The sequence below is a fragment of the Leopardus geoffroyi genome, chromosome B3 (assembly GCF_018350155.1).
Source record: "Leopardus geoffroyi isolate Oge1 chromosome B3, O.geoffroyi_Oge1_pat1.0, whole genome shotgun sequence".
Taxonomy (NCBI): domain Eukaryota; kingdom Metazoa; phylum Chordata; class Mammalia; order Carnivora; family Felidae; genus Leopardus; species Leopardus geoffroyi.
Genome location: NC_059337.1, coordinates 10,117,675 through 10,145,489, shown reverse-complemented (window position 1 = coordinate 10,145,489; position 27,815 = coordinate 10,117,675). Strand labels below are relative to the sequence as shown.

Below are 27,815 nucleotides of genomic sequence, written 5' to 3'. Positions count from 1 at the left end.
GCCCTCCATCGGGCTCTGTGTTCCTGGAAACTGCTTCAGATTCTGTGTGTCCTTCTCTCTCTGCCCCTTCCCTGCTTGCACTCTCTTTCTCTCTCTCAAAAAAATAAATAAATAAATAATAAACATTTTTTAAAAAATAAAAAAAAATCTGCCTAAGGTGACAGAACAAAAATTTGTAGGTTCATAGACATTAGTCCCCACCACTCAAATTGCATGATTTTTAAGTATTTATTTATTTTGAGAGAGAGAGAGAGAAAGATAGTGTGATCACAGGGCGGGGGGCAGAGATAGGGAGAGAGAATCCCAGACAGCCCCCATGATCAGCGAGGAGCCCTATTCAGGGCTCAGTCCCACAACCAACCATGAGATCATGACCTGAGCCAAAATCAAGAGCCAGACACATAAACTGAGACACCGAGGTGCTGCTCGATTTGCTGGTATCTTAAAGAAAGGAATATATTGTAGAAGTTAACAGCTCAAGCTTCAGAATCAGAAAGCTCTGAGTGGGTGCCATGGCACTGCCATTCACCATCTGTATCACCTGGGGTAAGTTGGGAGGATTAAGTGAGATACTAAATTTAAAGAACCCAAAGCCTCACACATATTAAGTTCTCAATAAGTATAAGTTTCTATTATTTTATTATGATTTTTAAATGCAAAGTTTTATAGGGAGACTGAAAACAAACATTGAGTAAATAAAGAAATTTACCATGTTATGGAATGCCAATTCTCTCTCGCCAAATGGTTTGCAAGGTTACTACATAAATACAAATGTAATTTGTAATAAAATTGAACTGTAATTTCTATCCAAATTCCTCCACCAGGATTTTTTTTTTTAACTTGGCAACATGATTCAGCAATTTATCTGGAAGAATAAATGGGTGAAAAGAGCCAAGGAACATTTTAAAAGAATGAAGAGGGACTTGTACTGCTAGATATTAAAACGTAACATAAAACTAAAACAATTACATTAGTTTGGGCACAAAGAGGCAGAAAGATCAAATGGAACAAAATATAAGGTGGATTTTCAATTCACTGGGGAAAGGAGGAGTATTCATTAAGTACATATGAAAGAACTGATTAACAGATAAGTGGACTAAAATAGAGACAGATCCCTACCTCACACTATATGCCATAATAAAGTCCAAACGATTAACATTACATCACATATAAAATAAAAATAATAGAAATAGTTAAGACATCCAGATGAGTACTTTTCTGATTTTAGGGTAAAAAAGGACTTCCTAAGCATGAAATGAAAGAGATTTTAACTGAAAATACTGGTAATATGAGTATATAAAACTAGATTTCTACATGGCTAGAAGACCACATAAATACAAAATTGAAGGCAAATAGACTGGAGAAATGTTGACAACAATTATAAGTCACTGATTTAATATCCTCAATATACACAGAGCTCTTACTAACAATATACACAGAGCTTTAATGACAAATACAGAAAACACCAACACTCAATTTGAAATGGCATAGAGCATGAAAAGACAGTGCTTATATAAGAGGAAACACAATTAGTAAGTAAAAGTGCTGAATCATGTTAGCAATCAAATAAATGAAAAGTAAAAGAAGATATTTTCTCATTTAACAAATTGACCATGTTTGATTTTTCTCTTAAAGATAATACTTCAAGCAAGGATACATTGAGGAGGCACTCAGACATTGCTGCTTGTAGGGTAAATTAGAACAAACTGTGGCTAGCAAACTGGAAGCAGAAATAAAGAGCTTTATAGTGCGTCTTACTATTTTCCAAATCTTATTTAATAGCAAGCACCACTTTTCTAATCAGAAAAAAATTAATAAGCATCAGAAAACCAACTATTTGCATGGCAAACTTGAACGCTCACTGATTTCACCAACAGATTTAGGTAATTTCAAACTTCCTTGCAAACACAAGGTTTGGAACAAGTTGCCTGTTTGTGTGACAGTAGTTTACAACATCCAGAGCCTGAAGTGGGATTTGTCACTTGCTAAATTCAAGCGGGTCACCCAGCAGCCCAAACCCAAGCACGAGAACAAAAGAACTGCTAACCATAGCTTTGTATTTGTTTTTTTTGGGGTTTTTTTGGTTTTTTTTTTCAACATTTATTTATTTTTGGGACAGAGGGAGACAGTGCATGAATGGGGGAGGGGCAGAGAGAGAGGGAGACACAGAATCGGAAACAGGCTCCAGGCTCTGAGCCATCAGCCCAGAGCCTGACGCGGGGCTCGAACTCACGGACCGCAAGATCGTGACCTGAGCTGAAGTCGGACGCTTAACCGACTGCGCCACCCAGGCGCCCCCATAGCTTTGTATTTGTATCTCAAATGACAGAGAACCTTCAGCACAGCTTACCTTTCCTCATCCACTTTAGCCACTAATCTCTCCCAGAATGCTAAAAGATTAACAAATTAGGAGATTTATCTTTAAAAAGACAGTTCTTATCTTTGGAAAAAGCTTGTTCCCCCAGAAATGCCAACCCTTTGCTCCTTGCAAAGATAGGTTTTCTACCAGGATTTTGTTTATGTATTTTGGACCCTGCCTTATTCTCAAAAGTGAAGCAACTTGGCCGAGCCTCCTGCAGAGAATTCCATCTGCTGCCGGCCAGACAGAAGCTGGAGATTAGGAGTAAAAGCCAGGAACCCCAAGCGGATCAGCCAGCATGCCCACACCCCCAGACCGTACCTCCGTGCAGAGAGAGCTCATCAGTCCATGCATAAAATATGTAAGGCTCCAAACCGAGCTGAAGGAGCTACAAAGAGAGGCCAGAAGTGGAGAAAGGAAGTAAACCAATTTTGTTCATTCAACCCAGAATGGGAGTGAAGCATAAAAGCAGTAACAATGGTGGTGGTGGTGGTGGTGGTGATGATGATGATGATGATGATGATGATGATGATAGGGAGGTTTGCACTGGCCTCTCTCATGCCGATGGCTGCTACATATGCAGATTTCTTGAGGCAAAGTGTTCAGTCTCACTTTGGTCCCCATCGCACTGAGGAGCCGCTCAGAGAGGGGCAGCCAAGTCCCACCTCAAAGCCACCAGCTGTCCTCATATCCGGCCATTCTTTAGGTAGATTTCCCACTGGTGCAGGATTCAGCATCATGATTCAGCTACTATTTGGACAGCCCCAGGGCTTCTGCTCCTCCCCTGAGTTTTATGCCCCTCCCGTGGAGACTTTTGCACCTTCCTGAGCCCTTAATGAATGCACTGGAAAAATGATCTTTTTTTCCCTTGGCACTATACTACCATCCATCCTTCCCTGCTAGCATGGGCTATTCCATGAAGCCACCCATTTGCCAAAATTTCCAGACTACAAGTAGGCATCAGGCTTTATGCGTTCATTGCCCCAGCCAGAATCAGCAGGTGCATCAAGTCCTCAAAGGAACTCTGTTGTACAGCCACTTGAGTCCATTAGTACCCCAAGGGGTTGGAGGGTGGCTGACTCACAGGTCAACAAGGTGTATGGTGCCCCGTCTCTGCCCCCCCCTCCCCCCGGCAAGATCCCATCTCCACAAGGGAGTCTCTCAAAGCCCCTTCACTTGACTTTGTGGAGAATGAGAAGCCTTTCACTTTCAAGCAAGTACTTCCTATAGGCCAAGGTTCCAAAGATTCTACGTTCCTTTTCCATCTCTATACTTACATAGACCCTGGGCTTAGACTTGAGGGCTCTGAGGCCAGTTTTGATACCTCCTGGGAAGTCACAAGGGACCCCAGTTATCTGTGGCTCAAGTTAAAAAGCGGAGTGCCTGCTTAAGTGTCCAACTCTTGATATAGGCTCAGGTCATGAGATCAAGCCCCATGTCAGGCTCCATGCTGATAGCACAGAGCTTGCTTGGGATTCTCTCTCTCCCTGTCCCCCTGCCCCTCCCCTTCTGTCTCTCTCAAAATAAATAAGTAAACTTTTTAAAAAAGCAGAATGCCCAAGACTTTTTATTCTATAGGTTTGCACTCTGAGTACCATTCTGGGACAATAGAAAAGTCCCATCAACATCCTGTTACAGAGCTAACTTGCGTTGGTACACAAATCATCATTCCTGATGCTTCTCCTCCATGTAATCATGATCCACGTTCTTAGCCATGTAACAATACAGTATTTTCCACTGTAAGAGGAGAAGTGTACTCTCCCACCTCATTGATGTTGGGCTTGGCCATGTGATATACTTTGGCCAATGAAATGTTAGCAAACATGATGTGCACAGAGGCTTTAAATGTGCATCTAATGTCCTTTTACCATTTGCCATGGGAACAACATGTCCCTAATAGCTAACGGTAGCATCCTGATAGCTGGATTGAACCTGACCTGCAGCGTGGAGAGCCACCCCAGCTGACAAGCCAGCTCATAAGTGAGATAGATAATGTTTGTTGTGTGAACCACTGAGATATCTGGGGATGTCTGTTATGCAGCATTACCATTATGCAGTAATAGCTGACTAATACACTTGCTCTACACCCAACATCATGCTGAGCACTGTATTATCTCATTTAATTCTCTTAACAACTGTATGAGATAGAGCACTATTAATATTGCCCTTGTCTTACAAATAAGGAAAGTGAGGTACAGAGCAGTTAAGCACACTTTATAAGTAAAGGAGATGAGCTTCAAACCTAGTAATCTGAGTCCAGAGCCTACACTCTAACTGCCACGGAACAGAAAACAGAAAGAGAGAAACGTAGCTCTGTGCACTTTCAAGTCTGTACTCTGGTGCTGACCTTGGGCTCTAAGCCACAATGGCTCCTTGTGAGCTCCCTATCAGCACAGGTCTGACCAGATCCCCAGGGCCAAGGCACTTTTTCTAGTTCTGTCAGTGCGTGCAAAGAGAATGAGACTGGCTTCCCTGCCAGAATGCATGACCCTTTCCTGAACTTTGAGGAGGGGAAGTCCCACAGGGAATTCTAACCAAGGAACAATCCTGCCTTTGTGAAGTGCAGCCATCCCACGTTCTGCACGGGATTGAGCGACACGCCTCCTCTTCTCTGCCTTGTTTTCATTCTCTCTCTAAGCAAACATCTTCGGGCTTTTTTCCTTTGAAAATTATTACACAACTACCAGCTGCCGGGATTATACAAATAGCCTGATAATAGCCAGGCGATAGGCTGTCCGGTGTTCAAACGCCAGCACCCAACAACAAAGAAGCCCAGGGTGCCAGCTCTCATTCACAGCCTGCAGACAGCAGCAGCAGAAAGCAGGCCACCCACTCTCTCCCAGCTTCGGAGCGGCAGGCAGTTTGGTTGGGTCCCAAGACAGATTGTTTTTTACTCATCATCTTCCAAGATTTTCTATGCACAAAAGAATGCAAAGTCACATTCTTTGACAGAACAACTTGTCATCAGAGCGACTCAACAATGCACTTTCTTTAAGCAAACTCAGTACCCCCAATGGGCAGCAATGGTGCTTATGGGTCTTCAAGTAATAGATGAGCTAGCAGCTCAGAGGGCAAGGCTCATGTCTTGCTTGCCCATCACTAACCCCAGTGCCTAGCTCAGTGGGCAGTCAGTAAATGTTTGCTGGAGAAATCAATGTAAATGGGATTTAAGGGGGAGAGGGAATCCATCTTTGAGTTTTGCTTATTTTAATTCTTATAATGCAAGGTTGGGGCAAGCAAGGACATGGTTATGGAAACTGGAAACCATTTGAAAAGGAAGGAAAGACGGAAATACAGCCAAAGTCTTTGACACTCACCAACAAAGCTAATACTTAGGATTCCTTATTTCGGCAAGAGAAGCCAGCCCAGGTTGCGTGGTGGCCAACTGTGGGGTCTGCCTGTCCAGCAGCCATGTCCCCTTTAGTGATAGTCCTCAGTTTTCCTCTGAGAACCACCCTCCCACCCGATATGCAACTTATAGTGAGGGTACCCTTGGGTGTGGACCAAGCAGATATCTTTGAGAATGGGAATCTTGGGCAGAGCACCCAAAGCCAGACAATGGTTGGGGAACCCAGCCCCACGGAGGTGTTTCTAAATAGTCCACCTATCAATAAGGAAGCAGGCTGGACTTTCCACAGACAGACTGGAGACTTCCCTAGAACAATATGGAATTTACATCAGCACCAGACAGAGCTCTCCCACTGATCCACAGTTTGACTCTTTCAGCTAAGCTCCTTTTCCTGAACCCTTCACTGGAGACAAGCACAGAACTGAGGTGAGATCTCCAAGCTGGAAATTGGGGTTGTGATCACACATTTACTACAGGAAATAATAAGTTACTTCCCCTGTCAGGGCCTCAGTCTCTCCCTCCATAGCATTAAGGGGCTGGGATCAAATAACCACAAAGGACCCTTGTGTGCTGGGTCAACAGAAATTGACCCCTCGAAGCCCTAGCTCTTGGCAACATAAAGCTCCCATTGTCTGGGCCAGTGAGGCTTGGAGTTTAAAGCAGTTAATCCCCCAGCTGGATGACTCGGACAAAGAGGATTAACCCTCAAACGAGAGAGTCATCATCCAAATATAGAGCAATCCCAAGTGCATATGCCAGAAATGGGAAGAACAAATTCTTGTTCTCGAACCTTTTGCGGAAGCTGATAGATTAACCCCCCCGCACCCCACGGTCAAGGTGTTATACTTTCTCCACCTTCCTCTCATACCTCTCTTAATTCTGCAATCCAGGGTCACAGCAATTCCCCTTCGACATATGCAGTTTTCTTTAAGGTGCTCTGAGCTTGGTAAGTAAGTTTGAGCACCTGCTGTGTGCCAGGGGCAGTGTTAAACACCAGAGCTATGGTGATAGAGAAGATGACACGGTCCCAGCTCTCAAGAAGTCTCCTGTCAAGTGGGGAAGCACCTACTCAGTACCATATATTCTGCTAAGCACGGAAGAACCATCATCTCCTTGATAAATGCCTCTCAATAACACCAGAAAGTAGATCTTATTCTCACCATTTCACAGATGATGACACTGAGGCTCTGAAAAGTTAAACAACCTACCCCAAATTATACAACCTTTAAGTATCAGAGCAAGCCTCTTGGCTTAAAAATTATATGCGACAGGGGCACCTGGGTGGCTCAGTCAGTTAAGTGTCTGACTCCTGATTTCGGCTCAGGATGCGAACTTGCGGTTTGTGGGATTGAGCCCCAGTCAGGTTCTGCACTGACAGCCTGGAGCCTGCTTGGGATTCTCTCTCTTCCCCTCCCTGCTCGTGCATGCACATGCTCGCTCTCTCTCTCTCTCTCAAAAATAAAAATAAATTAATAAACATGTATTAAATTATACAGGACATAAAATGTACCACACCAAGAATGAATCTTTAGGTAAACTACGGGTTTCAGGGGATTATGATGTGTGAATTCAGGCTCATCAGTTAGTTATAACACGTGCACCACTCGGGGGGGGGGGGGGTTGGGGGAGGCTGATAACCATGGATGCTCTGCATGGGTAGAGGCAGAAGACCATGGAAATTCCCTGTCACTTCCACTCAACTTTGCTGTGAACCTAAAACTCCTCTATAAAAATAAACTCTTTTTAAAAAATTGATTTTGGGCACCTGGGTGGCTCAGTCAGTTAAGTGTCCTACTTCAGCACAGGTCATGATCTCATGGCTCATGGTTTCGAGCCCTGTGTCAGCTCTGTGCTGACAGCTCAGAAGCTGGAGCCTGCTTTGGAGTCTGTGTCTCCCTCTCTCTCTGCCCCTCCCTCCCTCTCTCTCAAAAATAAACATTTTTTTAAAAAATGGATTCTAGGGGAGCCTGGGTGGCTCAGTCAGTTAAGCATCCAACTTCAGCTCAGGTCATGATTTCACTGTTCATGAGTTCGAGCCCCACATCAGGCTTTGTGCTGACAGTGCAAAGCCTGCTTGGGATTCTCTCTCCCCCTCTCTCAAAGTGAATAAATAAGCTTAAAAAAAATGTTTTTTAATGGATTCTACAAGATAGCCCCATCAGTATTGTACAAGTCAGAAACAATGAGAGAAGGAAGGGGAAAATATTGAACTTTAGACTTTTCAGAATGTATACGCTCCTGGAATAATCACCAGAGGGAAGGCTGATGTTTAACCCCACACCCTCCTCTGCACTGAAGGAGCTCCTTAAAAACAGGCAACTCAACGGTCAACCCAGGGCCAACTTGTTAATTTCCATGTTGCCAAGAAACACTCTTCTTGACTGTTGACAATGTGTTCCCATAAGCTTCTGAAAAAAAGGCTAATTACAATTTCAGGCTCTGTATTGGTGAAGGTAGGGTGTCAGTCGGTATTTTAATATAGACAAGGTTTATTTCTTGCACATGAGACAGCCCCAAGCAGGACCAGCCAGCGGATGGGAAAAGGACCTGGAGGAGCACATGGAGGTTCAGCCGCCAGGGACTGGTCACATGGCCACACCCACTCGCAAAGGAGGCTGGGAGATGTAGTCCACATGCACCGGAAGAGGAGGAAATGGGTTTTTTGGTGGGTTTTTTTTTGTTTTTGTTTTTGTTTTGATGAAGAGCTTGCCAGTCTCTGCCACAGGCTCCAAAAACTGTATACAACTCAACATACTCACTTAGATGATGGGATTATAGGTGAATTTCCCTTTTCCCAATTTTCCAGTTGTGTGGTTCTAATACATCCAAAATGGTGGCCGGAAGGGGAAAGGAGGGGAAACCCCCTAATTAGTAACTCTTGGAGCAGTTATGGGTTGGAATCGTGTAATCCAGGCAACGGCCTGAGAAATAGTGGCTCAGGCTCTGTCAAATACAGGACACAGAACTTTCTGCTCCATTTGTTCTGGGCAACTACGGTCTAAGGACTTTTTTGTACTTCTTAAATGTTATCCGTGGTCTCTTAGGTCTTTCTGTACCTGAAAGCATCTCACAGACATCAATTTCCAAAGCTGTCGTTTCTCTAACTGGATGGATGTGTATGATGGAGGCCATATCGGACTTCTGATCCGCTCAATTCACACACACCCAGGCCTTGTGGCTGCAGCACAGAACAGCAAGCAGTTATCTCCTTATTTACAGGACCATTTCAAGGAGCCAAGACAATCAGCTCCTCTATGCATCTCAGTGGTTCCTAAGCTTTTTTCCCCTTGGCACACCTGATGATAACCTTTAGCCACCCCCCCCCCCAAGAGATTCCACTAAGTGTTCGCACCACTTTCCAACAAATTTCTCTTACCCATCCCCCTCTCCTCGACTTTCACCCCTGACCAAAACCACCTCACACCCCACACCCCGGCCACACCTACCTATTGCCCAAATCAGCCGAACATTTGCAGATTTATATGCTACTCTCCAAGCTATGTTTGCTATCAGGAATCCCCTTCTCCTCCCCACCACCCACCTGGAAAACTCCTACCCATCCTTCAGAGCCCAATGAAGCAATACCCCATCACCCAATCCAATAGCTTTTCCCGGCCCCCAGTCTTCTTTCCTCAGACAGTAACAGCAACTTCTTAGATTTTGTGATACTACAAGCATTCACTCAGGATATATCTCTGTGATATCACCTTCTTACGTTGTGCTCTAGTTATTAATTAATGAGCTCCCCGATGGTAGAGCCCAGGCACTGCAGCCCTTGTAGAACCAGGACAAGAGAGGCAGCTCGGCCCCGGACAAGTCATGGCCCTGCTTCCCTGAGGAGCCAGAAGCAGGGGGCCAAGTGTATGTGACCACGTGAGCTCTGAAGTAGGGAGAAGAAACGGTATGGAGATGTTTTGACCCGTGCAGAAAAATCACCTGGGGATCTTGTCAAAATGCAGGTTCTCATTCAGCAGGTCTGGGGTGGGGCCTGAAATTCTACATTTCTAACAAGCTCCAAGAGATGCTGATGCTAACGGTTCAGGGCCCATACTCTGAGTGTCAAGGCCCTGGGGTTTATTTGCATAGGCACCCGGTGCACCTCAGGCAAACCTCAAAGACCCCTGCTTCCAGAGGGGAAAGATTCTAGAGAGAAAAGACACGAACTCTTCCAATAAGAGAAAAGTGTAAGAGACAAAGCCTGGAACATAGCAGTGGCTGAATAGAGATCTGCGGAAGACGGTGGTTTGGGTGTGGGTCCAAACCCAACCCTACGGTCCAGAATAAATGAAGTCAGATTATGCAGAGGAACATAAGCAGAGTTCTCTCAAAGCATCTTCGGGGAAAACAGGAAGTTGGTCTTAAAGTTATAGAAGAAACTCAGCTATGAGCTACGGAGCACTGAGTTAGGGACCATTATCCCTCAAGGACCCTTGAAGTCTGACCCTTTTAGAAGTTAAACATCTCCAGCCACAGGTGAGTACTGACCCTGAGAACAAGCCTACAGGTAGGGCAGATGGACATCAGTATAGGAAACCAGCTCCAGAGGCAGAGAAGCCGATTGGATCCAATGCCTGGTTTAAGCCCACGTGGCACTAGCCGGATGTTTGCAAATCCCCTTTAGAAGATGGGGGGGGGGGGGCGGGTTGTAGCAGGAAAAGCAGGGGAGGCTAAGTCAAGGTGGTGGGTAGAGGCCCAGAGCCACACCTAACAAGCCTTCCTGGACCACAGCACAGTGCAGAGAACATTATTCTAGAGCAGGAAGCAGCTTTGCATTAGAATCCACTCTGCCCTTTAGCAGATGCTACACTTTGGCCAAATTATTTAACTTGTCTGAACCTCAGTTTGAACAGGTGTCTGAACCTCCACCATGAAATGGAGACAATAAGCCCCCACTTCACAGAGATCGTGAAAATCCAATGAGATCAAGGCTGCGTGATAATAACCATTAGTGTTACATGATCGGACTGCTCCCAGAGAGAGGAAGCTCCCAGAGAAAGAGCATCTAATGCATACGTGTTCCCGGCACCTCATATGAAATTGTTTGCTACACTTCTCTGTTGTTTGCATTTCTTTATCTATAAAATGAGAATACAACAGATTTATAAGCAGGCCCTAAGCACTCCCTTGTCTCTTCAAGGTGAGAGCAGAGGGGACAGAACCCTGAGCATGCTCCCTCGAATGTGGGATGACAGACTCAGACTGGAATGGCAGCTGCCAAAGGGACTTCAGCCAGTCCTTGGATTCAGGATGTGGCATTTATACTATCTGCCCCCAGTGAATGTTCCCCTAGGAGGCAGGCGCTATTCTGAGCTCCTGGTGCAAGTCAACTCATGTCTTCTTCCCCATAACTCTACAGAGCAGGAAACACTATCATCATTCCCATTTTACTGATTTGGAGACTGAGGCACAGAGCTGTTAAATGACCTGCCCAAGTTCCCACATTCATAAGAAGCAGAGCCAGGCTGGGGACCCAGGCACACTGGCTCTGGGGTTCTTTGCCTTCTATAGTCTCAAAGGAGCTCAAGAATTGAGGAACCGATGAGAAGATCAAGTCAACCAGAAGAGGCTGTCCTTGTCTCCAGGAGATGGGCTGAAACCATGCTGCGTGGTGCCCCCAGGTCCCACACCCTGAGCCTCTGTGGAAACAGGAGGCCACCAATCTAGTGATGTGAGGGCTGGAGCCCATCACAGCTTCTGTGCCAGAGACTGGCCAGCACGACCCAAGGAAGGAAAAATAAGTCCTCCGTTGTGGGCAGCAAGAAGACTTGGTTCAGCCTCACTCCCTGCTTCCATATTGCTTCTGACAATTCCACCAGAGCTCATCTTTCATCTTTAACATTCCTCTCCTATGGCTTTCCTTTCCTTAATGATTAATTGTTATGTTTTGCTTCAAAAAAAAATGCAAGTGACTGTATTTAACCCATGGACATTTAAGCAAGCATGGGTGGGAGATGTTCATTATTCATCGTGATGGTAGGAGTGGAACTGAGTCCCTGGAGCCCTCCTGGGCCAAGGTCAGGAGCTCCAGTCTTTGCCGTGAGCTCTCCAGCCCAGTTCCGGGGCCCAGCACTCTCTGCCTGGAGCAGGCCACCCCACAAGGTTGTTTCCTCTCTCTCAGAGCCACCCACATGCCAGCTGAGCTCCATTCCTCTCTCTGTGCCATCTGCCGCACCCCAGATCAGATCAGAGGCCATGGTCACATTCTGCATATGGCAAGAGAGCAGGGGCCACAGGCAAGGCGAGAGCAAGGCCTGGGCTTTGGAGCCTGGCAGGAGAAATCCCCGAGGACTTCTCAGAAGAAAGCACTGAGGGGTCTAACCAGGCTCTTTCCTGGCCAGGAAAACTAGTCATGCTGATTCAGAGGATTTCTAAGCATAACAATGAAGGGAACCCAGGCCCCATTTTTCCAGTCCCTCTCAGTCCCTATCCTCAGGTTAACTTTTGTTGCTACAAGCCTGATTGGCCTCTGATCCTCTTGTCATTGGTGACTTACTACTGGACCTTAGATAAGTCATTTCCTTCTCCAGACTCAGCTCCCCCTTTCCTAGGAGGAAGACTTCCTCTCCTACCCCTACAACGAGCAATGAGTGCATCCCAAGGAGTTGAGATTCCTGCATTCTGAGGTCTCTTCAGATCTGCAACGCTAGGACCCGGTAGTTCAAGTGAATCCTTCCACTGACTTGGAATTGCTCTGGACCTAAAAGGAAAATGCCCATCAAATATTCATTGCAACAAAGCCTGTGCACTTGAGAGTAATGATGGCACATTTATCCACAGACAGGTATTCATTTGCATGTTTCTGTCTTGAAAACTGACACCTATTGCCTGCTTAGGTGAGTTTTAGGAGCCCGGAGCTCCTGAAAATAGATGTGTCATCTGGGGCTGGCATGGAAACAGATAATGGCACCGCGCCCCCAGCTTAAACAGCCACCTTCCAGACTCTGACGTCTGTGGTTCAAAAAGGCTCTGCAGGTCTGGCAAAATGACCTTCTGTTGCATCTACGCAGAGCTGGATGAGAAGGAAAGGAGGTTGGTCCTCCACGTCTCCAAGGGTACTTTTCTCTGTGATGTCTTTTCGCTGGGCCTCAGGTGTCCCATCTATAAAATGGAACAGGGAGAAAGGCTGTGGCCTACATGATCGAAATCCTAAAAGTAGTGCAGCTCAATTCTATTTCTGAAGGGTTCTGCAGTCACCAGCTAGGGGAGAATTTTCAGCTGCCTTTTGGGAGAAAAAAAGTTAAAGCTACTCTCTCCCCTGCCACCCAAGACAGAAGCAAGCTCTAAAGACTGAAGGGAACAGGAAATGAATGGAGCAGAAATTTGTATAGAAAACAGGAAGATCTGATAGGACCTCTTTCTGTGTGGAGGGAATCATGATGTGGATCTTCCCTCCTGCAGCAGGGAACACTGTTGGGTGAGCGGTAATCAATAGTCAGGACAGCAGAGGAGCTTTGACCTTTGCTGCTGATGTATCCGACAGCTCCAAGGGAAAGTTGAGTGTATGATCTTTGATCTAGAAGAGGCCAGAATAGCAGCAAAGGCACAGAGGTTGGGGAAGGAGACACCATTAGCTGCTGAGTACCTACTAGGTGCTGAAAACTTAGCTCATTACTGTCACATATGCTGTCATTTCTTGCCTAGGCCAGTGAAGAATCACCAGGAAGAAATTCAACTAATAGAACAACCACAACAGTATTTACTCACTCATGTATCAAATAAATATCTAGTACAAGTCTACTATGGGCCTGGAGCAGAGATAACGCAGATTTTTCCAGCAGAAGACACCACGGGGTAGATTTTGTGAGAGCAACACCCGGAGGCATATGATAGGAAAGTTTCTGCATCTACATAATCCAAGGGACTCAGAAATTTGCATCATAGAATTCCAACAAACTCTGGGATATTGCCAAGCTGAGCTAGTGGGATTGGTTTACTGCAGAGAATAGAAGGTTGGTTTCCTTCTGAGGCACTTGGAAATCTCCAGCCCATAAGGCTGATTATTATCCACTTGTCTTATTTTTAACATCATGAACGCCATGCAAATCATTTTCTCAATAGCACTGGCAACAGTAAATGACAGATTCTCAATTCTCTCTTCACACAGAATCCCTAAGTCCTTCAGAAACTTAAAAGTATGGTGATCACATAATCAGCATTTTAACCAACATCATTCCAAGTCCAGGAGCATGAAAGGAACTGCAGAGCACTTCGATGTTATTACCATCACTGTCACCATCATTATCATCGCCACCACCACCACCATCACCATCATCACCACCATCATGACCACCATCACCATCGACTTCATCACCACCATCAACAACACCACCATCACCACCATCAACACCATCACCATCATCATCATCACCAAAATCATCACCACCATCAACACCATCACCATCATCAACATCATCAACATCATCACCACCATCATCATCATCATCATCTTACAGCTGAGAAAGTCAAGGCTCAGAGAAATTAAATAACTTGCTCAAGTTTACACAGAAAGTAAGGAAACTTGAGTTCAAACCAACTTCTGTCTGATTACAAACCCCACTGCTCTATCCTATGCCCCACGTGGTCAGGCTTATTGCCCACACATCAAAATGGAGGCCAACTTACTACCTTTCTCTTATGTCCTGCTGGGTTTCAATTCCTTTTCTTGCACTAGTATTGCCTCTCTCTCTCTCTCTCTCTCTCTCTCTCTCTCTCCCTATCTATCTCTCATACACACACAAACACACGCAGAAGAAACCACTTTCAATTACAGTACCTCCTTTTTTTTTTTTTCATTCCCTCCCTCTCAATATCATGGTGAACAAAACCCACTCTCACACATATCCAGCCACACCATGGAGAGGAACTGGATAGCACTTAGAATTTGAGAATTTTAGCACCCTCCCCCTTTCCAATAAAACCATTGCCTATTTCTCTCCTTTTATAAACAGGAACACATTATGCAAGATGCTGTAGATGTGGGATTTTTCAAGTGAGCTGGTGACACTCTTTCACTTGGCATAAAGTTGATTTAAATAAATCGCTCCCTTTTTCAAGATTCTTCCCTGCTCCTGCTTAATCTTAAATTAAGAGCAGTACAATAATAACCAAAGAACATCACACCCCTGAATTTCAGCCACCTCTCTCTGGAAGATCTTGTCTCCTTTTTTGAAAGTATGAGCTATTTTTTGGCTTCCATTTGTTTCTTTTTCTTACTTGTCACCACACACTGCTTTCTGTAAGATATAAGCAATTGGAGCCTTTGTATTTAAAGTCTGTTTTTAGTCCACGAGATCCACAATAACGCTCCCACGAGACTTTGGAAAGAAAGGGAATAACTTCAGGGAGTTACACCTCAAGATCCACTGAAGCAAGGATGTGCAGTCACCTCCAGTGATTAAATGGTTCCATTCATTCATTCAGTAAATATTCATTGAGCACATAATATGTGCCAGGCAATATTCTGGGCACTGGTGATACAGCAATGAATTGGCTTGCTGAGGGGACAAATAAATAACATGCTAACAACACTCAAATCTGCATCTCCTTCTCGAACCCCTTCCTTCAACTCTAAACTCACATATACAAATGTCTACTTAAAATCTCCCATTGGACAACCAGTTGACCACATAACTGTTCCTTCTCCATTTCAGTAAAGGGCCTCTTACAGTTGCTGAAGTCAAAATATGTGGTCGGGTGGCTGGGTGACTCAGTCGGTTAAGCATCTGACTCTTGATCTCCACTCAGGTCATGATCTCACAGTTCGTGAGTTTGAGCCCCATATCAGGCTCTGCGCTGATGGCAAGGAGCCTATTTGGAATGCCCTCTCTCTCTCTCTCTCTCTCTCTCTCTCTCTCTCTGCCCCTCCCCTGCTCTTTCTCTCTCTCTCTCAAAATAAATAAACTTCAAAAAATATGTGGAGTCATCCTTGACTCCTTTCTTTCCCTCATACCCTAAATCTACCAATCAGCAAGCCCTGTCTTCTCCATCATCAAATATATCCAAAATTTGACCGCTTCTCACAGTCACCACTCTCCACCTTGGTCCAAACCACCACCTTCTCTCGCCTGAAGAACTACAGTAGCCTCCTGGATGCTCTCTCTGTTTTCATTCTTGAACCCCTAGAGTCACTTATAAGGTTAAATCTCAAGGGATCATTGTAAAACATAAATTGGATCATGGAAACCAGTGCTCAAAATTCTCCAGTGATTTCCCATTTGCTCAGAGAAAAAGCCAAAGTCCACACAAGGCCCTACAAGACTTTGTATTACTAGCTCCCTCCTACTTCTCCGACCTCAGCTTTTACCATGGTCACCCTCTCAGTTCCTTCTACATGAGTCTCCTTGCTCTTCCCAGAACATGCCAGCACCTTGTTGCCTCAGGGCCTTTGCACTTATTGCTTCCTCTGCCTAAAAGAGTCTTTCCCCAGATATCCATCTGGCTCACTCTTTCACTTCCTTCATGTCACCTTGACCACTTTGTATAAAATGCCCACCACCTACTCAACCCTGTCCCCAACTCCCACTCAACCTGACACTTCCCATCCTCCCTTCCCCGCTTGATGTCCCGCATTACACATTTACTTATTTACTTCCACATTATTTGTCTCCCCCAGCTAGAGTAAATGCTTCACGAGGATGGACGTTGTATTTTTATTGCTGTATACCCTGCCTGTAACACGCCTGACACATAGAGAACACTCAACAAACGGCTGGCCAATGAATGACTATCTAAAGGTATATATGTCTAAAGTTGGTCAGCCACAGAAACACAGAGAAAAAGAAAAAGAGGAAGTTGCAGGCATTGCCCTTTCAAGCAGAGTTCAGGAGAAAAGGAGCCTTAGCCAGGGGACTCTAAATATTAAGGTCCCTGTAGCAGTAGATCGATGGCAAAAATATCCCTAATTCTTCCCTTCCCTGTATCCACACTCTCTGCAATGTGACTATGTAGCTCCTCTCATCAAGAAGTGGAGTCTGTTCCCTGCTCCCTCACTCTGCACTGGCCTTATGACATCCTGCCAATAGAAAAGGACGAAATGATAGTGTGCCAGCTATAAGATTAGGCCTCCAGAGATCATGCCAGTTTCCACTCTCTCTTGGATTCCTGTCACCACTGTGTGAACATGCCAAGTCACTCCAGCTGAGGCCATCCCAAAGCAGCCAGCCCTCGGCCACTCCATCAGCAGACCAAAATCACATGAGCAAACCCACCAAACCAGGCATAAGCCCGATCTGCAAACTTCGCAGCCAACCAATAGACGTGGGAGAAAAATACTATCTGGTTGTTTTGGGGCAGGTTTCTTCTGGAGTCCCATTAGCAGTATCAGCCCTAAAACGTGTGATCGGTCACTAGGGTAGGCATCTAAGCTGCTCTGCTCTGCGTGCATGCTCATTGGGATACTTCCTCCTTATGGTTTAGACATCAGGAGGGGGCTGGCCATGCCACACAGTGTCTCAGCCGTTTCAAATCAGTAGACTGGCAGGCCATTGGGCAAGGTCACTGTGATGTGGCCCAGAGAGACAGATCAGGTTTGCAAGGCAGCAAAACTAAAAGCCGGAACTCAGAGGGGAGAAATTCACCCAGGTAAATGTCACCTTCTGAGATATTGTGGGAGACACCCTGCCAGTCACTCTTACGGGGACCCAGCCACATCATATCCTATTTCACAGAGACTTTGACAAGATTCTCAGACATCTCTCCACGGGACACCTTGCAGTAGCCCCACTGTACCAAGACCAGTGGTTGGAGCTCTCAAATCTGCAGAGGAACTAAGTCTTAAGGGAACAGAGCAGCAAACTGTGGTCTTCATACTAACCATACAAGGTAAAAGCTTCGAATAAATGCATCGAATGATACTAGGTAAGTCATTCCATGATCCTCTGCAGGTGAGTCTACTTCCGATCAATTCTAACACCTTCCATAACCACAGAAACTATATCATCCTCAAAGAAAACACATAATAACTAGCAAGAGCAACATAAGCAGAGCTGTTTAGTAAAAGTGACACTTTCTTTTACAATGGGGGGGGGGGGGCGGAGAGGAAGAAACAAACATAACATTAAGGTTCCAAAAGAAACTCAAATACTCGATCTGGAGGAAAGATATCTGAACACTGTTTTGCCCTCCTCCCTCATTCCTGTGCCCCTGGTTGCCTTGCAAAGATTTGTACCTCTGCTTGCTGCATCGGCTTATGTTCTGAGTGACCACGGGAACCTATACCTTCTAAACATAGAGTGTAGGATCTCAGCCGATTCCTTAAACAAGAGCTGGGGACATGAAGCTTAGTGACAAATATAAATCATGAGAGGCAATACCCCAGTGACCTTGCTGCGTCTGCCCCCTCAAGTCCCACTGCTGATCCCCTCACTCACTCAACCACAGCCTCCTTGGCCTCCTTTCTGATTTTCCTATGAACACATCTCTCTCCTATTTCAGGGTTTTTGCAGGTGCTGTTGCTCTGCCCAGAATGCTTGGTCTCTGCATCTGGCTGGCTCGCTCCCTCACTTCCCCAGGGGTCTGATCAAATGTCATTTATCAGCAAAGCCTTCCCTGACCCGGCTGCATAAAAAAAAATAACCATCCTTACCCCACCCTCTGGCAGAACTCCTCATTAGAACGCATCACTGGCTGATTCCTCTCCATTAGAACGCATCACTGGCTGATTCACTTTCTAGTTACTTAGTTATTTGTTGTCTCACAGACACACACACACATACACACACACACACACACACTAAGCTCTTTCAGGATAGGGGCTTCATCTAGTTCAGTTCTGCATTCCCCACACATAAAGCAGTCTCTGGACACCTAGTAGGTACTCAATAAACGAACTGCAATTTCTTGACCATTTACTTAGTGCCAAGCAATTTATGTCTGAAAATTATTCAACAAGGAATAAATATTCTTTAAGCATCCACTATGCAGCTATTGTAACAACTCTTGTTATCCCCACGTTACAGATCAGAAGATCAAAGCTCAAAGAGAGGCTATGCAACTTGCCCAAGACTGTTTGCCCATCAAAGCCCAGGCGCCTTGCAGAGGCCAGCCTGCTTTTCAAACACCTTAATGACGGTTCGGATTTCCAAACGCATGTGATACGCATCTCTGCCAAGCACGCATCACACAAAAGCTCTCATTTCTCATCACCCACCGCAGCTTCTGTGCAGGAAGAAACATCCATTAGATTGGATTTTCCTCTCCCAGAGAGCAGGCTGGTAATAACAGCTTCCTTTTTCCTTTCCTTTCCACCCATTGAGACATAATCAAGGTCAGACCTTTCCTTTTGAACTGGGCTGGCACAAGTACAGACAGGTCAGGGACACAAGGGGGGAGAAGACAGAAGTTCATGTGCTCTGAGAATCCCCCAGAAATTTCCAGAATCCTTGCCTTTGAGAAGTACTGCTTCAAACCCTTGTTGGTCCTGGAATTTAGGAAAACAGTCAATTAAAAAAAAAAAAAAGAAGAAGAAGAAGAACCTGACGGGCATTGTGCACACTTCTGTGTTTTGTGTCTGCTGGGTCTGGGCATACACCACAAGCGCCCGCCCTGAAGTGATTTGCAGAACTCTTGCCCATCCAGTTGCCCACCCAGTAGGTGCAATGTTGATGGGGTGGGAGAGCGATGTGGGTCGCTCACAGACCAAGGGGCCAAACAGAGGGACACAACCCCTGCGGAAATCCTTCTGTGGCATGCCTCATCTGTGAGCGCTTCGTTTTAAAAACAATCGACTGGCACAATTAATTCCTCCCTCCTCCCTGCGCCCGACACTCTTTTCTCCCACCTGCATGACTGAACTCATCACACTTCATTATTACAGGTGTTTCTCCCTGACCAGGTGTGAGCTTCTGGGGAACGTGGACTTTGTTTTCCTCACCGCTGCATCCCCAAGGACTAATCCAGCCTCTCACACATCCTAGGTGCTGGATGAGTATTTGCTGACTCAAGAAAGATGCAGAATGAGCCTGTACCGGACCTGCTGCATTGAGTGGAGCCCGCAGGACAAGCCACCACCTCTTCTGGAAAGGGCAGGAGGCAGAAACATAGAAGAGGTCCAGTAGAGCAGAACGACCCCGGAGCTGGCCGCAATGCCCAGTTCTCCCCGCGACACACACCTCTCGCGCCCCTCAATCGCCACTCCTCGAACCTCAAAGCCACCCACGTTGACCTCCCATACCGGCTTTAAGAAAACAAGCAGGGACCCCCTTGTACCCCACCCCACCCGGCTGCTCTTAGCAGAGGCCAAGACAACGACGTTAAGTTACCTTGAAATGGAGCCAGATTGCATCTGCAATTGGTTCAAGGGTCGGGTCTCAGCAGTCCTGCTGGACCCTGGACAGCAGACACAGCTAACACCCGTCTGCGGAAGAAACAGCTGTGCCTCGCTCCTCCCTGGCTAAACGCGTTTGCTCACCCGTCCCTGCAGAACAAATGATGTTCTTTTCCTTGCGCTAAAATCCATCTCTAAACAAATCCTCTCTGCCTCCCTAAGAAACGGCTCCCACGCCCGCGGAGGGCGCCCTCCACATACAGAGACACACACTCGCCGACTGACCCCAACCCAAGCCACCAGGTGTAAGCAGGTTTTTCCTCTGTTCTTTAGGAACAGACCGCCCCCCACCCCCAGGCAAAACCCATCTGCTTGGAAGAGAACTCAAACGAAACGCCCTGGCTGGGAAGCCTATGCAAACGGAGTTAGCAAATGTCAGTAGCCTAAGTTGCAGAACTGCGTGGCGCTAACAGTTCAAACCGCGTTTAAAAAACAGCCCTTGGGGATGCCACCTTCAATGAACCGCGCAGCCGCAGGCAGCCGGCAGTCCTCGCCGCTCTGCGCCTGCTTTCCAAGACTCTCCCCTGGCTTTGGTGCCATTTACTATCAACAACATTCACAGGGAGCAAGCGGGTACGTTGCGGCCCCGCAGGCGGGCGGGGGAGGCCCCTGCAGCGCGGGGTCGGCGCCCGGCCGGGTCTGCAAGCACCCGAGCGAGAAACGGCGTCGCCTACCTGGGTGGGAAATCCGCGGGCCGGAGGGATGCGGGCGCGGGTGCGGGTGTGCGCGGAGCGGCGTCCGCGCTGGCGGCTCGGCCCCGCAGCTCCGGCCACCGCGGCGCTGGGGCGATCCCGGCGGAGGCAGGAGTCCGCGGCTGTCACACCTGCATCACGGCGCCCACGCCACCGCCGCCGCCGCCGCCTGCCCAGGCGCGGCACGCAGCGCGCCCCCGCCACTCCGAGAACCGAGGGCGGGCGGCTCCGGGCTCTTCGGTGCGGCGGGATCAGATCCTAACCCGCTTTCTCCCCGGCCTGGGCATTAGCGGCATCCGCTGCAGGCAGCTCCCTGCTTCTAAATCCCTCCTGATTCCAGGAGGAGTGAATGGGAAAGCTGGCTGGGAAGGGGGCCGGCGGGGCCCCAGGCTGTCTGGATTTGCAGACCGATAGATGTCAAACTTATTCCTCGAGTTCCGAGTTTGGTAGCCAACTGATTCCGGGAGTCACCTCGCTTCGCTCTCTCCACCCCGCCTGGAGCGAGGGGGCGCTGTGTACTCTGGATGCCCTCTCACCAACTCCGAACTAGGACGCATCAGAGGACCGGACTCAAATTCCCGGCAAGGGGAATCCTCTGCTAATTTCATCGCCCAACTATCTTAGATAATGGATGCAATTAAACAGCTCTGTCTTGTTACCTCATCGGGGAACCGAGAAGAACCTATTTGGCGAGTGGGAAGAAGGAACAAGACGCGGGGGGGCTTGCTGCATTGAACAGGCCCCCTCCACCTGTCTCCCTCCTTCCAACCCCCCTCCCCCCCCCCCGCATCCATGCACAGAAGACTTCACCCTGCAGTGAAAGGCTCTTTTCAGGAGCAAAGCTCCTTCTAGAAGGAAGGGAGAGGCAACCAAATGACACTGGAAATTCGGAGGTGAAATCAAACAACGTAACGCCCAGAGGGGGGCTGTGGCCCCCTGGGTCTGGAACTGCTTTCCTTTCCTACTAGTGCTGAAATGCTGGCAGGTCCGGAAAGACTTCCTCTTCCCCACCCAGCACAAGACACCATCACGAGGTCCTCGGTCCCCCCACCCCCCGCCCCCGCCGTTGTCACTAGCTCTACAGGCAGTGCGCAGCTGGCCAGCTCCTATGTCCCCGCCCCGCTCCAGGCCCCCCCCCCCGCCCGCCCCAGCATCCCTCACTGGGATCACCCCGGGAGCTCCCACTGCTCAGCCTCCTAAACTCACTTCTTAAAATGTAAATGTGATCTTGGCTCTTTCTTACCTACAACCAGGCACTGGTTTCCTAGTGGCCTTAGAAAAGCTGAAACTCTTCTAACGCATCTCATTCAGTCACCAAAGGGCAAGGCCACTCGCAGCCCAGCCACCCCGCCCCCACCCCACCCCCATCCTTTCCCCTACTCCCGTGATACCAAATTTTCATGCCTCGCGTTTGGTGTCACCCCCAGGCCTTTGCACATGCTGTTCTGGCTTGCCTGGAATGTTCTGTCTCCCACTCTCCTGTCCCTAATGCCTAATGGTTCTCAACTGAACAATCTGTCCTTTGGGGAATTCTTCCCTCATCCCTGCAATAACCCAGCCACCGACTACTTCCTCCACCACAGCACCCAACACATTACTAAAGTCAGCTGCCTAATGTCTGTCCTCCTCACTAGAACATAAGCTATAGGAAAGCATGATCTCTTGTTTGCTGCTGTTGCAAAGGCCACCGGGCATGTAGTGTCTGCTCAGCCCCCATGCAGATTAAGATATCGAACGGTTCTGGCATCCAGAGCTTTCTTTGTGCTCCTTCCCAAGCAATAACCACTCATCACCCAGATGTAACTCGCTATTCTCACCTCTTTCCACACCAAGTAGTATTGCCTGTTCTTGAACTACATGGGAATGGAATCATTCAGTGGGTATTTTTTGTGTATGGCTTCTTTTACTCCAACATAATGTCCGAGATTCATCCATATTGTTATATATATTCATAGGACATTCTTTTTTATTGCCGTCTCGTGCTCCACTGCCTGAGTATAACACAAGTTATGTATCCCTTCTGTGGAGGGTGGACATTTGTGTTGCTTCCAGTTTTTAGCTGTTATGAATAAAGCCACCACCAATAAAGTGTGTGACAGGTGTGTGCATTTTTCTGTTGGGTGTGTAACCAGGAGAATTGCTAGGTCACAGGATAAGTCCATGCTTGGCTTTAGTAGACACTACCATACAGCTTTGCAATGACGTTGTGCCAATACAGTCCCACCTGCAGTATAAGAATGCCAGATATTCCACTTCTTTGTCATAACGTGGCATTGTGTTCTTAATTTTAACCATTCTCCCTGGTGTGTAGTGATACTTCAGTGTAGTTTTAATTTGCCTTTCCTTGTTGACTAATGATGTTGACCTTTTTAATGGCTTATTGTGGAGCACCTGAGTGGCTCAGTGGGTTAAGCCTCTGACTTCAGGTCAGGTCATGATCCCACTGTACATGGGTTCAAGCCCTGTGTCGGGCTCTGTGCTGACAACTCAGAGCCTGGAGCCTGCGTTGGATTCTGTCTCCCTCTCTCTCCGTCCCTCCCCTCCTTGTGCTCTGTCTCTCTCTCCCTCTCTCAGAAATGAATAAAAATTTTTAAAATGGCTCATTGGCCATTTGAATATCTTTTTGTGAAGTGCCATTTCAAGCCCTTTGACCAATATATTGGTTTGTCTTTTCTTATTGATCTGTAGTCATTCTATTAATATAAGTCTTTGATTAGATATATGTAGTTTTAACATCTCCCAATTTGGGGCTTATGTTTTCATTTTCTTTATTTTGATGAAATACAATGTATCAGTTGTTTCTTTTATGATTAAAATATTAATCACATAATTTTGGAGGTCCTGTTTAAGAAATCCAATCTACCTCAGGGTCAGGCAACTATTATCTTTGTTTCCTTGTCAAGTGACTTTTTGTTTTACCCTTCCTATTTTGGTCTCTGTTCTATTCATGTACGGAATGAAGTACGTCAAAGTTTATTTTGTCTCCATAGAGACTTGGATGTTCCAGAAACATTATGGGAAAGACCACTTTTACCCTTTGGCTTATAAGTTTGGGGAAAGTCAAATAGTTGAAAATCCATGTATCACTTTTGACTTTCCCAAAACTTAACCACCAATAATGTACTGGTTACAAGAAGCCTTACCAATAACATAAATAGTTGATTGATACACATTTTGTATGTCCTATGTATTATATACCGTATTCTTACAATAAAGTAAGCTGGAGGGTGACTAAAAAATCGTAAGGAGGGTAAAATACATTTACAATACTGTTTTGTATTTATCAAAAGAACTGCATATAAGTAGACCCATGCAGTTCAAACCTGTGCCCTTCAAGACCAACTGGATACAAAAACCCACAAGATATTGTTCTCATTACTCTTTTAAAAAGTCGGTATTTTTATACATATATGACCACATGGTTTCCAGTGCTACTGGTTTTCATTCCTTCCTGGAGTTCTGTGCATCTATTGGAGATCTTTTTACTTCAGTCTGAACAATTCTTTTTAGTATTCCTTGTAGTGAAGTTCTGCTAGAGACCAACTGTCTCAGTTTTTCTTGGCATAAAATGTCTTTATTTTACCTTTATTTTTGAACATTATTTTTCACTATGTATTGATTTTGTAGATGAAAGTCTCTTTTTATTTAATCATTTTAAAGATATCATTCATTGTCTTCCTGCTGCCACACTTTCAATTGAAAAGTCTGCTGTTAGTCTTGTTATCACTTCTTTGAAAGTAATCTCTTTTCACTGTCTTTAATATTTTCTTTTAGAAGTTTAATTATGATGTTCCTATGGATTTTTTCTTTATATTTATCCTGATTGTAGTTCTCTGAACATCTCCGAACAAATTCTCAGCCTCTATCTTTTCAAAAGTTGTTTCTGCCCTATTAACTCTCCTATGCTCTTACATCAAGACAGAGCACATACATATGTTCCACATAATTAAACCATTTCGATATCTTCCTACATATCTATTACATTCTATTTTTTCTATTCCCTTTTGACACTCTCTGTTCTTTAGCTTGAATATTTTCTATTGGCTTTTCTTTGAGTTCACTAAACTTGTTTTCTGCTATGACCAATTTGCTGTTAAACACATCCAATGAGTTCTAACTCAAGTCTAAATATTACATTTTTTAATGTCCACTTGATTACTTTGCATAGGCTTTTTTGAAGTTTTATTTTTGTCCATTTTGTTCATCCTTTCCTCTATTTTTTTTTGATGTATTTGTAATAATCTCTACTAACTTCAACATGTGGATAATTTAGTCTCCTTAATTATCTTTTCCTTTATATAAATTATTACTAACAATTTTCTTGCCTCTTTGCACGTATCCTGATTTTTTCATTGTACGTGAAGAAACCATTGAAAACTGAACTTGTTATTTTCCTCCAGAAATGGCTCACCATGCCTCTCTTAGGTAGACAAGATGAGGTGTCGATCACCTTGATCTATTCAGGAATTAAGTTTCCAAAGAACTGGATAGTAGCTTTATTTAGACTAATTTCACCCATTTTTATATGTCTCAAAGATGAAATCTGTCTTATGTTTGTTGTAGGACATCACTTCCAACGGAAATTTTTCTCAGAAGCACTGTGAGCCTGCAAAATAATTCATCTGCCTCTCCAGTCCAGGACCTGGCTTCATATACCCCCAACTCAGTGCTCAGCAAATATCTGACATTTGAGCATTCTCTAGATTTCAAACCAGCATATCAAGCCATATAGTAGTCTAAATCTCTGCTGGTATAGTCTCTCTGCCTATTTCTCAGCCCACGATCAGACTCAGCAAATCTGCCTAAGGAAGAAAAAAGTAAACTCAGCTCACCTAGAAAGAGCGCCTCTGTCTCTGGAAGTTCGTTTAGTCCTTTTTGCCTCCACCCTCCTCAGATATCTTTTAAAATATGATTTCTAATTTCTTTTCTAGTTGATCAAAAGATTAATGGCTTACCATTACTTATCAAATCTCACTGGAAGTAGGAACTGATTTGCTAACTCTTTAATCCTCCTAACATTTTTATGAGATAGTTACCATGTTCATTTTCAGCTGTGTAACTTGCCAAGGATCACATAATAGCAAATAAGGAAACCAGGAGATGGGCCTAAGCTCTCTCATTCCCAAACTAGGGCTGATGCTAGCCATGATGATATATTGCCTCCAATGGATGGGAATATCCTTTTCTAATAGGTGAAGAAATGCACATTCTGATTTCTGACTGAAAATCTGAAGAGAAGACCATTTTTTAAGCCTTCCTTTGGGATTTGTTTTGAGTCAGATATGTAAATTAATTACTTTAAATGCAAGGCACATCTCTTACCAAAAATTTTCTACAGAAACGAAATTACCTTTTTCTATCGCTCAAGACCCAAGAGATAAATTTCACTTAATCAAAAGCCTTTTTTGTCCCTGTTTTCTTTAGGAAACATAAGGGACAACTGTCAAATTTTCCATGTCCTCCTCCCACAGAATACTACTGTTAATTGTGACAATTCCCTTCAATAATACAAATACATCATAGAGAACACCTTCATTTTATGTTTTTCATGTTTGGAATGTAAGTGACCTCCTAAACAGCTGGATTGGAACAACAAAGGTTAAGATTAATTAGAGCAAAAACTGGAAATCCACAATCAATCTGTATTTTGAAAAGAACCAAAGAATACCAGATGAAAGTCTAGAGGCCATCAGACAGCTATTGGTTCATGGCTACAAAGGATAAGTCACAACATACGTTACGATGTGGAAACAAGCACATTCTCAAACAGTGTTCATTTGCTCTTTGTGGGCCTTTGCCTAAGAATAATGTGATAATGATAAACTCCTTCTAGCTACAGTTTTAACCGGAGAAAGGTTTAAGATGCAAAGAATCAGAATCTCTTCCACTCCCTGTCCTGGCAGGAAGGAACTTCCGATTTGACCATAATAAAATCCAGTTCATCAACTTACTAAACAGACTTAGGGTTGTTGGTTTTTAGGAAGGAGAGTCACATGAGAGTGAAGAAAAATAATAATAATAATAATATAATCATTATTATTATTATTATTATTATTATTATTATTACATAAAGAAAGAAATGGTCTGCTTGAAAGCAGAATCATAAACCCAAATCTCAAAGAGGAAAAAAGAAACCCACAAAATCCCATGACAGGATTTTAAATATTCCTATTACCTTTTGCTGCTTGCCAATCAACCAAAGAAGGCCGTGATTTCCTTGCATTGGGATGTCTGCTAGACTCGTCGGTTCATTTCCTGGATTATCACTCTATAAATTTTGATGCTTCAATTATGCTACCATCAAATGATGTTAAAATTCCACTCTTTGTGTATTCACAAAAGGCCTTTAACTCTACCTGCCAGTTTAACAATCAACTTAACAGCTGTCTTTACATGTGTTTACCACTTAAAAGGTATTGAATGAAAATTTTTGCTAATCTTCATAAACAGACTGCAAGTTATGCACATTATTTTTATTTTATAGATAAAAAACAAGCTTAGAGTGGTGAGGTGGTTTGCCTAAAGCCACACAAACAGGAAATGGTGGGGCTAAGAGTTAAATCATGAGATAGTTCAAAGCCTGGGCTGGTTCCATAAAATCGCCCTTCTTCCCTTGGAAGTCTTGGCTCCTCTTCACTTTGGTTCCAGTCCAGCTGTCCTGTCTTATCCCTTGTTACTTCCAACCCCCCACCCCCATTCTACCCAAATTGGTCCATCCCTTCAAATATTTGGTACTTACTTTCTCTTCTGCATCCTTGCACACATAAATTCCTCATAACAATTTTCAGTCCTCAGCCCTATAAAAAGCCAATTTCTCTTTCAAGTTCCTGCTGAGATTCTATCTCCTCCAATAAATCTGACGAAACCATCCTATTACCTCTGCCAGCTCTCCACAGCAATCTCTCCTTCCCAGATATGTCTATGACATGTATTCTGTACTATTTGTTCATTCATTCACTCAAGAGAAGTATATTAACTACAAACAATGGAGACACAGAGACGACTAGAAGTGAAATCCCGTAACAGATATACAAAGGTAAGATATGTTTCAAAATGCATGAACAGGGGTAGCTGGGTGGCTCAGTGGGTTGG

General features: G+C 45.1%; 1 protein-coding gene across 4 annotated transcripts in view; it reads right to left on the bottom strand.

The window, feature by feature from the left end:
* The window catches only part of SV2B (synaptic vesicle glycoprotein 2B), a 211,549-nt gene that overhangs the window by 168,194 nt on the left and 15,540 nt on the right, over positions 1 to 27,815 (bottom strand). For 2 of the 4 annotated variants that reach the window (XM_045448721.1, XM_045448724.1), the window contains exon 1: positions 20,706 to 20,804. The exons of 1 other annotated variant lie outside the window; for it this stretch is intronic. The gene's annotated coding sequence lies outside the window, so the exon portion shown is untranslated. Of the gene's footprint in view, positions 1 to 19,966; positions 20,150 to 20,705; positions 20,805 to 27,815 lie in introns of those variants that run through there. One more of the 4 variants, XM_045448722.1, reaches the window with a different exon arrangement.